Below are 15,442 nucleotides of genomic sequence, written 5' to 3' on the forward strand. Positions count from 1 at the left end.
TTACCCCTTTTGGTATAAATGAAAAGAAACAAATTTCCTCAAAACTGTGGCAATTCTCACTCCTCCCCTTCCAATTAGACTGATCATTTTTAATATTTAGATGATATTAAATTTTCTACTCTCTTTAGAAGCAATTGAGAAGATGCTGTGTTGTTGAACTCATAAGGCCAAGGGGAAGGGGCATGGGCTTTGGAGTTTGACCATTATGAGTTCAAACCTGGGCTTCAGTCCTCACTGGCTATGGTTTCATTTTTGAATCTCAGTTTTCTTGTGTGAATGATGAGGATAATAATAAAAGTTCACAAGTGCTTGTGATTATCACGTGGCATGGTGTATATATAAGGTCTGTCATCTAGAACGGTTTTACATACTGTTGAGGCTGATCAGTTCAAGTTAATTTCCCAAGCATTTACTGATGACCTACTATGTGAGACACACACAGAGCAGAATAAGAATAGTTCTTGCTCTTCAAGAGCTTACAGGCTAGGGGCAAAGGCAGGCTCGTGCATGCACGCTAAGTCACTTCAGTTGTATCTGACTCTTTGTGACCCTATGGACTGTAGCCCACCAGGCTCCTCTGTCCATGGGATTCTCCAGGCAAGAATATTGGAGTGGGTTGCCATGCCGTCCTCCAGGGAGGAGGGAATCTTCCCAACACAGGGACTGAACCTGCATCTCTTACATCTCCTGCTTCGGCAGGCAGGTTCTTTACCACTAACACCACTTGGGAAGCCCAAAGGCAAACTTATCCACAGCTAATTAGAATCCAAGGCAAGTTGTGCTAAGAGCTACTAGAGAGGACATAGGATAGCAGTGGGGGAGGGGGGGAAGTTGCTTGAGAAAACTAAAGCCAACTTCACGGACGCAGTAGAATGAGTAGATAGATTGGATCTGCATGGCAAGGAGAGCCAGCAAAGAAATTCTGTGGACTATGTCCTGAGCACACTGGATCTCATTATTTAGGCTCTACTAGTCACATTTAATTTCAAGGCTTTGATTACCATTTCTAAAGCAATGTTTCCCAAATTTCTATTATCCTTTGGACTCTTATCTGGAGCAAACCTTTATGCCCAAACCTCCCAGACATCTTTCTCTGAAAATCCCCCAAGTATGACAAAATGACATGTTCAACATTGGACACATTATCTTCTCCTAAAAGCCTCCTCCTTTCCTGGTCTCCGCAAAGCATTGAAAGCACCATCATTTAAACTGGCCAGAAACCAAGATGTCATCTTTCAGTCCTCCGTCTTCCTCCTTCACAGCATTTAAAGAGCACGCGGTCCTCTGTATTCTATGCCCTTGGCATTTTCACCTCTTTACGCCGCGTCTCTTCTGTTGTTTGTCTCTTGTGAGATGAGGGAGGTATGGGCACACTTTCGCTCCCCACTCCCTGGTGGAACCCCTTGAGCTGTCATACAGCACCTGGCCGTAGGATGTGGTCCATGCTGATCAGCCTGGCAGATGTCTGGGGTGCATGGTGGGCCCCTCCACTCATGCCTTCTGTGACTCTCGCCTACCCAGCTAGCCAGGTGCTGTCAGGGTTGAAGCACTACAGTGATGCCATAGCAAGCACTCTCCATCATGTTCCTATTAGCACAGGAGTTATTTCTAGAAGTTAAGTCCACTTGTTTTCTTGTCTCCCATCCCTCACTGAGATTAATTATAAATGTGAATTCCTCTCCCTCTAGGGAGACAGATTTGTCTACATTTGCTGGGTTTCTTAAAATATCTTATTCAAACACCAGAATCTAGTAACTTGATGGTAAACTCCTTGAGGGAAGGCACTGTCTTCTGCTCATCACTGTGTCCTGATGCTGAGTGCAATGTCTGGAATATGGTAAATAGGTTAAAAGCAGGTTTAGTCACTCAGTCGTGTCCGACTCTTGTGACCCCCACGGACTGTACCCTGCCATGCTCCTCTGTCCATGGGATTCTCCAAGGCAAGAGTACTGGAATGGTTGCTATTTCCTTCTTCAGGGGATCTTCCCGACCCAGAGATTGAACCTGGGTCTGCTGCATCACAAACAAACTCTTAACCAAGAATGGCTCTTTATGAGCCACCAGGGAAGCCCATATGGTAGCATCTCAGTCAATGCATCATCTGGTAGCATCTCAGTCAATGCATCATAACTTCCAGAAGTGATGATAACAAATCAGCAACCAGGCCCTGGCAGTGACCTATCAAAAAGCACAGCAACCATACCCAGTTGACACTTAGATGGATGGACCTAATGTATACCCTGACAGCCCACTTTGGGATTCCTGTATGAATATCTGTTTTTACTAATAACCGGTGAGCTCCTTGAGGGAAGGGATCCCACCTTTACCATCTTTATGTCTCTCCTGCCAAGTTTACTGCCTAGAACCTAGAAATTACTTCATTTAAAATAAGGGCTTTATCTTTATTGCCAGTCTTAGAATAAGGCATGGGGTTTCCCTGGTAGCTCAGTTGGTAAAGAATCTGCCTGCAATGCAGGAGACCCTGCTTCAATTCCTGGGTCTGGAAGGTCCCCTGGAGAAGGGATAGGCTACCCACTCTAGTATTATTGGGCTTTTCTTGTGGCTCAGATGGTAAAGAATCTGCTTACAATGCAGGAGACCTGGGTTCAGTCCCTGGGTTGGGAAGATCCCCTGGAGGAGGGCATGGCAACCCACTCTAGTATTGTCTGGAGAATCACCATGGACAGAGGAGCCTGGTGGGCTACAGTTCATGGGGTCACAAAGAGTTGGACAAGACTGAGCGACTAAGCACAGCGCACAGAACAAGGCATAGCCTGTGGCAGGGACAATTCATTATCTGTGGTTCCTATAGTTAGTGAATACTAGTTAAATAGAGGAGTGGTTTAGATGGTTCTGGTGTCAGAAGATAGAAAATCTCTAAACTTAAAAAAGGACCACATAAAAAACGCACTTTTTTCCTCTCATTTGGGACCACAAGAAGCTGTTTCAAACTTTGGTGTTATCAACTGCTTCATAACTAAACAGAAGAATCAAGTTAACACCAATGTTTTCTACCAGAAAGAGTATGTAGGTATTTTCTTAAAAAGTCAACATATTACAACTAGCCTGGGTATTTAACAAGCCTCTCCCCATCCTGCCCCCAGATATGAGTTAGGAGCAGCACTGAGCTTCCACTCCAGGCTCCATAGAGGCTGTTCTGAGAGAAATAACATGTGAAGATGAAGCTGACATGAATAAACTCTTGGGAAGGTGAACCAGGTCCAGAGTGTAAGCTACAAAAAGTGCCTAGAGGCACCTGGCTCTGGGGATGTGGACACCCTGGAAGGAAAACGGTGCCCTGTGGGTGGTCCAGAGGGCACCTCTCAGACTGGTTGTTGCAGCATTAGCAATGGCTGTAATCAAGACATTCTGCCCACTAATTAGCCAGTTATGGATATACCACCCAGGCTCCCAGGGGCTGATTTCTGGCTGGGGGAAGACAGTCGAGGAGCAGGAGAGGAACTGCTTGCACTAGCTCCCTGGGCCCATGCTGGGCCCTCCATTTAAACCTTCAGAGTAATCCAGGGTCTTTAAGAGTCAATAGGGGTCTTCCTGGAGAAGGCAATGGCACCCCACTCTAGCACTCTTGCCTGGAGAATCCCAGGGACGGGGGAGCCTGGTGGGCTGCCGTCTATGGGGTCGCACAGAGTCGGAAATGACTGAAGCGACTTAGCAGCAGCAGCAGGGGACTTCCTTGGTGGCCCGGTGGTTAAGAATCTGACTGCCAATGCAGGGGACACGGGTTCAATCCCTGGCCTGGGAGGATTCCACATGCGGTGGGGCAACTGAGCCCACGCACTGCAACAAATGCACTGCAACAACCTGCGTGCAGCACTGCTGAGCCCTGTGCCCAGAGCCCGTACTCTGCACGAAGGAAGCCACCGCCATGAGAAGCTCCTACTCGCTGCAACTGGAGAGTCCATGCATAGCAGTGAGGACCCAGCACAGCCAAAATTAAATATTTTTTAAAAAAGAGTCAAGGGGTGAGGAGTAGGAGTAAACTCATATTAGCTTGTTGGTCGTTAGTTTTCTTATCTGGAGAATAGGAATAAAATGACCTTTCCTTCAAGAGTGTTGTAAGACATGAGACAGCAAATGTCAGATGACCAGCACAGTTTCTGGCATAAGATAGACCCTTGGTAAAATGGTCATTTCCAAGCCAGACATTGGTGTTTATCTCATAACTGACAGCAGAAATCAGGACTTATTTATCTCTTTGTCCAACCCATTATCAGAACATAAGAGGAACTGAATGATTCTTTACAGAAACTGAAGTCACACAGCGAGGAGCACGCAGGGAGAGTTTTAAGAAGCAGGAATGGGAGAGAGAATGCAAATGAACAGCAACCTGGGGTAGCATTTACTCAGAGAAAGCCTGAAACACCACAGTTGTCTCTCAAGTCCGGGAAGAAGAAAGCACGCACGTCAAGTCTGCACTTGGGCCAGATGCCCATGGAGCAGCCACCAGGGCTTGGGGGGTTTCCATGGCAACGACCCTGGCAGAAACTTCACTATGGGATGCAAACAGAGGTGACTTTTTAAAGAACTCCTGGAACAACAGACTGGTTCCAAATAGGAAAAGGAGTACATCAAGGCTGTATATTGTCACCCTGTTTATTTAACTTATATGAAGAGTACATCATGAGAAACGCTGGACTGGAAGAAACACAAGCTAGAATCAAGATTGCTGGGAGAAATATCAATCACCTCAGATATGCAGATGACACCACCCTTATGGCAGAAAGTGAAGAGGAACTCAAAAGCCTCTTGATGAAGGTGACAGTGGAGAGTGAAAAAGTTGGCTTAAAGCTCAACATTCAGAAAATGAAGATCATGGCATCCGGTCCCATCACTTCATGGGAAATAGATGGGGAAACAGTGGAAACAGTGTCAGACTTTATTTTTCTGGGCTCCAAAATCACTGCAGATGGTGACTGCAGCCATGAAATTAAAAGACACTTACTCCTTGGAAGGAAAAGTTATGACCAACCTAGATAGCATATTCAAAAGCAGAGACATTACTTTGCCAGCAAAGGTTTGTCTAGTCAAGGCTATGGTTTTTCCTGTGGTCATGTATGGATGTGAGAGTTGGACTGTGAAGAAGGCTGAGCGCTGAAGAATTGATGCTTTTGAACTGTGGTGTTGGAGAAGACTCTTGAGAATCCCTTGGACTGCAAGGAGATCCAACCAGTCCATTCTGAAGGCGATCAGCCCTGGGATTTCTTTGGAAGGAATGATGCTAAAGCTGAAACTCTAGTACTTTGGCCACCTCATACAAAGAGTTGACTCATTGGCAAAGACTCTGATGCTGGGAGGGATTGGGGGCAGGAGAAGGGGACGACAGAGGATGAGATGGCTGGATGGCATCACTGACTCGATGGACATGAGTCTCAGTGAACTCCGGGAGTTGGTGATGGACAGGGAGGCCTGGCGTGCTGCGATTCATGGTGTCGCAAAGAGTCAGACACGACTGAGCGACTGATCTGATCTGATCTGATCTGGCCTAGGGAACTGATGATCAGCAGTTAGCTCTGAGTCGGGACTGTAGACAGTGGCAAGGTAGAAACTCTCTCTCCCATAATACACAACTCCTCCTCACCCAGGCTCTGCACTGCAGTGCAGGAGGCAAAGGCCTGGAGGGAAGAGAACCTCCATTTGTTAGCTGGTTTCTGTTGTCCAGGAGCTATGCCTAACACTTCCATCCATCCATCTACCCATCCATCTTTCCAACAAGTTTTTACTGAATACCAACTCTTCCCTCACACTGTTCTAGTCAAGAGGGAAAAACAGTAAAGAAAACAGCCAATGTGCTCGAAGCTAACATTTTAGAGGAGAATTATCTCATTCAGTCCTTAGAGCAAACTGCTACTACTCTCTCTGCTTTGCTCAGGAACAGTGGGGCAGAGTAATAAAAGCCAGAGGCCATGTCAACTGCATGCGGCAGAGTCAGGGTTAGAACCGGTTCTTCTTTATTCCCACTTGTGTTTTAAACTGAATTTTGTTGAGTACGGCTGGTTTACAACGTTGCGTTAGTTTCCACCGTACAGTAAAGTGAATCAATTACACATCACACACATCCACTCTTTTTGAGGTTCTTTCCCCGCACACGTCATTACAGAGTACCTTTTTTTTTCCCTTTAACTGAACCATCGTTGATTGATTTACAGTACTGTGCCAATCTACAGCACAGTGACTCAGTTATACTTACATATACATTACTTTTATATTCATTTCCATTATAGTTTATCACAGAGTATCGAATATATCACTGTGCCACATGGGAGCGTCTTGCTGTCTATCCATTCAAAATGTAATAATTTGCATCTACCAGCACTGACCTTCCGGTCAAACCCTCTCCCTCCCCACACCCCCCCCAGCCCCCAGCTTGGCAACCACAAGTCCGTCCTGTGTGTCCCTGAGTCTGTTTCCATTTTTTAGAAGGTTCATTGGTGCCGTATTTTGGATTCCACACACAAGCGGTATCGTATGGTACCCATCTTTCTCTGACTTACTTCTCCTAGTATGATTATCTCCAGTTGCATCTGTGTTGCTGCTAGACCCAGTTCTTTCCACCCTCTCCTCCATAACCCTGCTACCTCCCACTTCACCACAGAATAAGGGTTCCCAGACAGCATCATGCCATTGTGGAAAGAGTATGGTCTTAAGAGCCAGACATGCCTACCCTGGCTTAACCACAAAAATCTGTGTGTCATTTCCACTTTTTCCTAACCCTAAGAAGACACAAGGTGTCCATCTGAATAAAGAAAAAAAATGAGAACAATGGTCTTTCAGAACTGATATGAAGATAAAATAAGATGATGCTTGTAATTGGCTAAAAAAAACTCAATAAATGAGAGCTCCACTTCAGAATGTGAGGCAAGGGTCACGGTTAGCCCTGGTTATATCCCAGTTTGTAGATCCCTCCTCACCACTTGCCAGGGAGAAAACTGCGCTGTGGGAATAGAATTTCCCCAGGGTGTATTGAGACTGGAGAAAGTTAGTAATCGAATTTCCCTTCCATTCTCCCTTCCTCTTATGCCTCAACTCTTCTCATGGCAGCAGAGAATGGCATAAAATGCATTGCTTGAGAAATTCAACTGGAAATAATGGCATTGTTGATCCACCTGCTGCCTATAATTTGGGGTTTGATTGATTCTCAGTTTGGAAATGCCAGGTTGAGAGAGGAAAATCAAATTTACGTTAAACTTGGATTGAATCAATCACATTTTACAATGAAGAAAATATATCTAACCCCATCAGACCACTGTGTGTGGAAAACCTAAGGCTGCTATACTGCCACTGATTCCTGCCACCTGGTATCCCGGGGGACGAGAGGCTGGATCTGAAGCTGAGAAGTCATTTCTTTCTTTAAGTGGCACATGGAACTGTAGTGAGGGACAGGGATTCTAGGAACCCAGAAATTAGGGTGAAGGAGGCCTCAAAATAGAAATGCCACTTAGAACAAAACAAAGAGGTTTGGTTTAAGATTCTGGATATAGAGATTTAAAGCCAAACTCTTCCCTTTTAGTAGCTTCTAACTTTTGGCTAGTTACCAACAAGGTCAGAACCTCGGTCCTCTAATCTATAAAATGACAATGGTAATCCCCAACTGGTAGACAAGCTGTGTGGGCTAAATGAGAGACTGTGATTATAACACTGAACACACATACTTAGGGATCAATATACACTCTCGATGTCATTCCTTTCATCTCAATTCCTTAAAACCCCACTGCCCAACACTTGGCATCTACATGGATATCGAGAGGTCGTGTGATGCTCTGGCTCAAGCTGGAATTCTGGCTTTTACATCTACCTGCTGGTCCCCATGGGCAGGTCACCTTAGTTCTCTAAGCCTCAATGTCCTTATCTGGGAATTGATTCATTCAATAAGAAGTTATTTAATGTGCATCTACTCTCTGCCTGCCAATGCAGGAGATGCAAGAGTCACAGGTTCTAACCCTGAGGTTGCGAAGATCCTTTGGAGGAGGACACGGCAACCCACTCCAGTATTCTTGCCTGGAAAACTCCACGGGCAGAGGAGCCTGGCAGGCTACAGTCCACATGGCCACAAAGAGTCAGACATGACTGAACAACTGAACACACATACATGTGTGTTCACACACACATGTTAGGCATCACTTGTTATTCTCTTCTATGATTCTAGTGTCTATAAGCACATCTGGATATATTAGGTGCTCAATAAAGATCTACTGAATGAAACAGTGAATGAATGCTTAAACGTTGTTCCGCTTTCTACCAAGAGGTGTCAGCATTAGAATATTGCTATTGGTACTTTTCTAGTCATATGTATTCATTTACTTTCTCAGGCAAAGATCGGTCCCTGCCCAGACAGAAATCATACAAAAAAAAAAAAAAGGCTGTGAGAAGCTGCCAAGCCTCCTGCATGTCAGGGTGCCCACCGCAGACTGATGGGGTGCCCCAGTAACCTCACTGACAAGCTCACAGTCTTCCTGGCACGCCTGAGCTCCTGGGCCTTTGTGCTTCCCTGTGTATTTCTGGAAACTAAAATGGGGGCATGGCTGCCAAGCTCAGGTGTCACACTGGAGACAGGAGGAAAGAATATCTAAACTGGGGCTTTCTCAGAACCCTGGGGAAGGCGGCCTCCTCTCCTCAGCCTGCCTCGTGTCTGGATTCTGCACACAGTACGACAGTGCGATGTGTCAGCATGGGGCAGCCTTTCCCCTGTCTTGCCCACCAGGGCCCGAGTCGCTCCTCAGCCTGCCCCCTTTCTATTTCTGCCATGAACTAGTTTCCTAAGTTCTCTGGCTCTCTGAATGTGGCACTCTCAAATCCAAAGTACATCCATTTGTACTTTCCCCAGTCTCCTATCTTCCCTAGGATTTTCCTTTAGAAGATCAGTGCAAGGGTTCATCCAGCTTTTGCCTACTTCCAGAGACAGCTTCCCTGGTGGCTCAGAGGTTAAAGCGTCTGCCTGCAATGTGGGAGACCCGGGTTCAATCCCTGGGTTGGGAAGATCCCCTGGAGAAGGAAATGGTAACCCACTCCAGTATTCTTGCCTGGAGAATCCCATGGACAGAGGAGCCTGGCAGGCTACAGTCTACGGGATCTCAAAGAGTCGGACACAACTGAGCGACTTCACTTCAGAGACAGCAAACTCACCCCCTAGGAGGCAGCAATTCTGTATTCAGATACTTGTTCTAAACAGTCCTAGAATCTCACTCTGTGAGCCCACTTCTGCCATCCAAGCCAAAGAGGATGCACTAAGATTTCCTCCTGCAGGCAGCTATGTAGTTAAAGGTCAAAATACAGTTGCCTCGAGTCTTCCTCTGCCACACCAGATATTGCTAGCCTTACTTTATTTCTCTAAAGTCATACTTTGAGTCTCTTTATTACACTTCACATAGATTTGCTTTTTCTACAATGGCTTTACTAGCAAAGAATGTCATCATCCTCATTAATCAACATTCAGAAAAAAATCAGCTTTGTGCCAGACAATATAATTAGCCGTTTTCACCTAGTATCTCACATTCACAGAAACCTCATGAGAGGTCTACTATTCCCTTTTCCCCACTTTACAAACGGGAAAACTGACGCCACCACTTGCTAAAGGCCACGCAGCCCAAAGGTAGTAGGGCTGAAATTTTTAAAACCCTAACTTGAGAGCCCAAGTACTCAACCATTACCTTCCACGACTTCTCTATCAGCATGGTAGATGTGATGTGAGCAGAAACGAATCAACCCTGTTAATTCCCCGACAGACCTCAGCTGCCCTCGGACCTATGGGGACTGTGGGTGGATTCTTGGTGGCTTTGTTGTCCCACCTGATATTGACCATAGGTCTTCCCGGGGACCTTAGCATCAGCGGAGGGAAGCTTATCAGAAGGGCAGGTGGTGGGAGAGGCAAGCTAGATGGCTGTTTTCCTTCCCCTCTGAGCCTGAGAAAATAGTTCAGTTGAGCCGAGTGGGGCTGACTGTTATCCACGAGGTCCCTGGGGAGCCCTTGGGGCTGGCTGTGCCCTGACGATGAGGAAGGGCTCTGCAGTGCAGGCCTAGACCACCCTGTTGGTGAGACAGGCACTGACAGCAGACGTGGAATGGGCTCCACACAGCTGGCTCTTTGATTTCACTGCTGCCCCCACCCCACAGCCCCCACCTTGAAGTTGCCTTCATGGTTCAGGAACAGCAACTTCAGGAACTCATGTATTCCAGGTGAACTCATGTATTCCAGGGAAATAACCTGACCCAGAGTCTAGTGCTCTTTCATAACTATTGATCCAGGTCTCACTGATGAGATGGGAAGGTAGGATTAGAACATCCGGATCCACTGATCACACAGTGTACCTAAATGCCCATAGAGCTGGTGCAATATTGCCCACAAAATAAAATGTATCTTGAAAAGAAAAAAAATTGATTTTCAAAAAATTCTAGGACATGCTACATTCTACAATCACCTCTTAAAGTGCTAGGGTATATATCTGTCATTAAAATGTTTTAACAGGTCTACATTAAATTCTCTTTAGAAGAATTTAACCCAATGTTTCCCCAAAGTGTTGCTATACTGGAGAATCAATGTTCTGTGGAACAAAGTAGGGAAACAAATGAGCTAGTTGAATAGCTAATACAAAGGTCGCTGTTAGGAAAATCAGCGGTTCCCAATAATTAACTGTTGCTCCTATGCCTGTTCAGTTCAGTCGCTCAGTCATGTCTGACTCTTTGTGACCCCATGAATCACAGCACGCCAGGCCACCCTGTCCATCACCAACTCCCAGAGTTCACCTAGACTCATGTCCATCGAGTCAGTGATACCATCCAACCATCTCATCCTTTGTTGTCCCCTTCTCCTCCTGCCTTCAATCTTTCCCAGCATCATGGTCTTTTCAAATGAGTCAGCTCTTCACATCAGGGGGCCAAAGTATTGGAGTTTCAGCTTCAACATCAGTCCTTCCAGTGAACACCCAGGACTGATCTCCTTTAGGATGGACTGGTTGGATCTCCTTGCAGTCCAAGGGACTCTCAAGAGTCTTTTCCAACACCAGAGTTCAAAAGCATGGATTCTTTGGCACTCAGCTTTCTTCACAGTCCAACTCTCACATCCATACATGACCACTAGAAAAACCACAGACTTGACCAGACAGACCTCTGTTGGCAAAGCAATGGCTCTGCTTTTTAATATGCTGTCTAGGTTGGTCATAACTTTCCTTCCAAGGAGTAAGCATCTTTTAATTTCATGGCTGCAGTCACCATCTGCAGTGACTTTGGAGCCCAGAAAAATAAAGTCTGACACTGTTTCCATTGTTTCCCCATCTATTTCCCATGAAGTGATGGGACCAGATGCCATGATCTTCGTTTTCTGAATGTTGAGCTTTAAGCCAACTTTTTCACTCTCCACTTTCACTTTCATCAAGAGGCTCTTTAGTTTTTCACTTTCTGCCATAAAGGTGGTGTCATCTGCATATTTGAGGTTATTGATATTTCTCCCGGCAATCTTGATTCCAGCTTGTGGTTCTCCCAGCCCAGCATTTCTCATGATGTACTCTGCATAGAAGTTAAATAAGCAGGGTGGCAATATACAGCCTTGACTTACTCCTTTTCCTATTTGGAACCAGTCTGTTGTTCCATGTCCAGTTCTAACTGTTGCCTCCTGACCTGCATACAGGTTTCTCAAGAGGCAGGTCAGGTGGTCTGGTATTCCCATCTCTTTTAGAATTTTCCATAGTTAATTGTGATCCACACAGTCAAAGGCTTTGGCATAGTCAATAAAGCAGAAGTAGATGTTTTTCTGGAACTCTCTTGCTTTTTCAATGATCCAGCGGATGTTGGCAAGTTGATCTCTTGTTCCTCTGCCTTTTCTAAATCCAGCTTGAGCATCTAGAAGTTCACGGTTCACATATTGCTGAAGCCTGGCTTGGAGAATTTTGAGCATTACTTTACTAGCGTGTGAGATAAGTGCAGTTGTGCGGTAGTTTGAGCATTCTTTGCTTGGCACCGGGTTATAATTTTTACTTACATTTGCCTGCTTAAACTTTTCAACAGGCTTGCAAAGCAGAAATTATGATCTCTTTCTGAAAATGGAAAAGATAAGACTTAACCACTGGAAAGAGATGGAGGACACTTTCATAGTCAGTCTCATCTGACTACAAGGTCTATAGTTGCCTGGCTCCCAAGTGTTGACGGAAAATGTAGTTTTATATTAACACGAAGAGGTACTTGTGCCCCCATGCTCAGAGCAGCATTATTTACAAAGGAGACATGGAAACTGCCTAACCGTTCAGCCACACATAATGACGTTGCAAGATATGCACACACACAGAATAATTTTATTTAGCCATCAAAAACAAGGAAATCCTGCCATTTGACAACATGGAGGGTCTCTGAGGACATAAGGCTAAGTGAAATAAGTCAGATGGAGAAAACTAAATACCATATGATCTCATGTATCTATGGAATCTAGGAGAAAAAAAAAAAACAAAAACACACCACAAAAAAAAGACACCAGATTTTTGGTTACCATGGATAGTGGGTGGAAAGAGAGGGAATTGGAAGGCTGGTGAACAAAAGCTACAAACTTCCGGTTGTGAGTACTTGTGATAAACAAGTACTAGAGATGTTTGTACAACATGATGACATGCAGTTAACGCTGATGTATAGTATACAGGAAAGTATTAAGAGGGTAAATCCTAGAAGTGTTTATCACAAGGAAAACACATGTTTTCCTCATCTTTTGTTGTTTCTTTTTATTGTATCTATTTGAGATGATGGATGCTAAGTAAACTTATTACAGTAATCATTTTGCAAAACATGTAAGTCAACCATTTTGCTGCACACTTTAAATTTATACCGTGATGTACCTCAATTATATGTCAATGCCAGAAAAATGTGTTGGTTTTTTTTTTTTTTTTTTAAGAAAAATGGACTTTAAGAGTCACAGGAAAATACATTCAAGGAAGGAAAAGAGGCAGGTACAAGAGGCCATTGTAGAAGGTTAAATACTATTCATCTGCAATTTAACAGGCTGATGGAATGCATTAGGGAAAGGAAAAAGATGCTGTACTCCGTAGGTAAAATTGCAGTGTGTGAATGAGAAATCGTGTAGATGATTCAAAAGAACTAAAGTCCTAGAAACACTCAGAAATAAATGGGAACGAAGGAGGGAGAAAAGGTCACATTTGAGTCTTAGATTCACAGGTGATCATCAGTGGGTACTGACTTATAAAAGAAAAAAAATATTCAGATACTGGTGCTTGATCCCGGAGGTCACCCTCTTAGACTGCAGGCTGCTTAGCTGCATGTCCACCCTCAGCCCATACCACCCATGCGAAGGGAAACGGCAAGAACAGTGGAGACCATGCAGAGGGTGCAAAGGGACAGAACAAAAAGCAGCCACACGTTTCCATGGCTACCAAGGAAGATCAGGGCCAACCATCTCCCTTCTTCATAAAAGACACATTTCTAGCTGCTTTTCCTCGGAGCTTGCCAAAAAAGTCACTCTTCCATTCTCTTAGAAGATACTACTGGACTTCAGATGAAGGTTTGTGAAAGCAGGAGGAGAGAAATGCTGTCTTTTATGCATTTCATATTTACTAGGTCTGCTCTGGTGGTTTTACCACCAGAAATTCTTTTATTTCACATGTCTACTGTCAGCTCTAGGCAATAGGGATGTTATTTGACACTGGAGGAAATGGAAACTCAGAGAGTTTCATCGACTTGCCCAAAGGCTCAGAACTTGCAAGGTGGCAGGGATGGAATAGGAACCAAGACCTATTGACCTTCAAACTCAGTATCTCCTCCGCTGCACCACACTTCCTCTAAAGGAAGAGAGCTTTCTCAAATCTCCGTGTGTCTTCCTCCTCACCTCTTTCTCCTGACTCTCAGATTGTACCTGAGAAATGGTGGAGAATAAGGCTCAGCCTGATGTTCTATAAACTCTCTGCCAGAGTTATATTTGCCTGTCCCTTTCCTCAACTCGGGCTGCATGTATTGCCCACAACGATCTGTTGTCCTGCCTACTCTTCTTAACATGCCAAAGGGAGATCAACTTCTCAAGACCAGAGAACTCCCATCTCCTGGAAGTCTGCCCTAACCACTGCAACCCACAGGAAACCCAAACTCCTCTTCATTCTTAAACCATATGTATTATCTGTTCTAAATTTGACTCACAGCAGCTCAGGATCACAGGGGACTCAAAGGGCTCTGAGGGTCAAAGGGCTTTGATCCTAACATGTGACACGGTGCGAGTAACATCTACAGGTGGTTTCCTACAAGGTTTCTCGTCGTGGCCGTCCACCTTGCACTTGAACATCACCTGGAAGCTCATTAGCTCAGAAGAAACCCACTTAATTGCTGCTACTGATGATAATCTTTTCCTTTTAAAGCGTTCATTATGTATAATATGTTGTGCAAAGTATTTTAGATATTACTTGATTCAATCAGTCATAAAGTTTTGTGAGCTCTTCATTCTGCAAATAAGAGAAATGAGGTTAGCCCAAGGCTAGAAGGCTACTGAGCCCCAAAGCCAGAATCCAAATCTGGATCTAGATTCTGAAGCCCTTAATAGTGCACCACGCAGCCTTCCCTTACTGTTAACCTTCAGGGTAAGGGCCATGTCACAGCAAATTGAAAATCTACTCATAGAAAACTATAATTTGAAAAGATGCATGCATCCATATGTTCACAGAAGTACTATTTACATTATCCAAGACACGAAACAACCTAGACAGATGGAAAGATAAAGGAGACGTGGAGTACATATACACAGTGGAACGCTAGCCATAAAAGAATGAAATGCAGCTACACGGATGGACCTAGAGGAGTGGAGGAAGTAAAGCACGTCGGGCAGAGAAAGGCGAATACCACATGACGTCACTCACATGCAGAATCTACGACACAAGTGAACTGATTCATAAAACAGAAACAGACTCAGAGGACAGAGGGGAGACCTGTGGTTTCCAAGGGGGCGGGAGGTGCTGGAGGAATGGTTTGGGAGTTTGTGGTTAACAGATGAAAACTATCATATATGCAATGAGTCAACAACAAGGCCCCACTGTTTAGCACAGGGAACTATGTTCAATACCCTGTGATAAACCATAAGGCAAAAGAATATGAAAAACAAACATATACACACACACGTATATAAACTGTATCACCTTGCTGTACACCAGAAACTAACACAACTTTGTAAATCAGCTATGTGTGCGTGCATGGTAAGTCACTGCAGCCATGTAGGCTCTTTGTGACCCTATGGACTGTAGCCTGCCAGGTTCGTCTGTCCATGGGGTTCTCTAGGCAGGAATACTGGAGTGGGTTGTATGCCCTCCTCCCGGGGATCTTCTTGACCCAGGGATCGACCCTCGTCCCTGGCAGGTGTGTTCTTTACCACTAGCACTACGTGAGAAGCCCACAATCAACTATACTTCAATAAAATAAATTTTTAAAAGTCTACTCCTAGAGTGATAACCAGCTG

General features: G+C 44.8%; 1 protein-coding gene across 3 annotated transcripts in view; it reads right to left on the reverse strand.

The window, feature by feature from the left end:
• The window catches only part of ASTN2 (astrotactin 2), a 1,048,656-nt gene that overhangs the window by 636,607 nt on the left and 396,607 nt on the right, over positions 1–15,442 (reverse strand). The gene's annotated exons all lie outside the window — the stretch shown is intronic.

This window comes from Bos indicus x Bos taurus, chromosome 8, assembly GCF_003369695.1.
Source record: "Bos indicus x Bos taurus breed Angus x Brahman F1 hybrid chromosome 8, Bos_hybrid_MaternalHap_v2.0, whole genome shotgun sequence".
NCBI classification, from domain to species: Eukaryota; Metazoa; Chordata; class Mammalia; order Artiodactyla; family Bovidae; genus Bos; species Bos indicus x Bos taurus.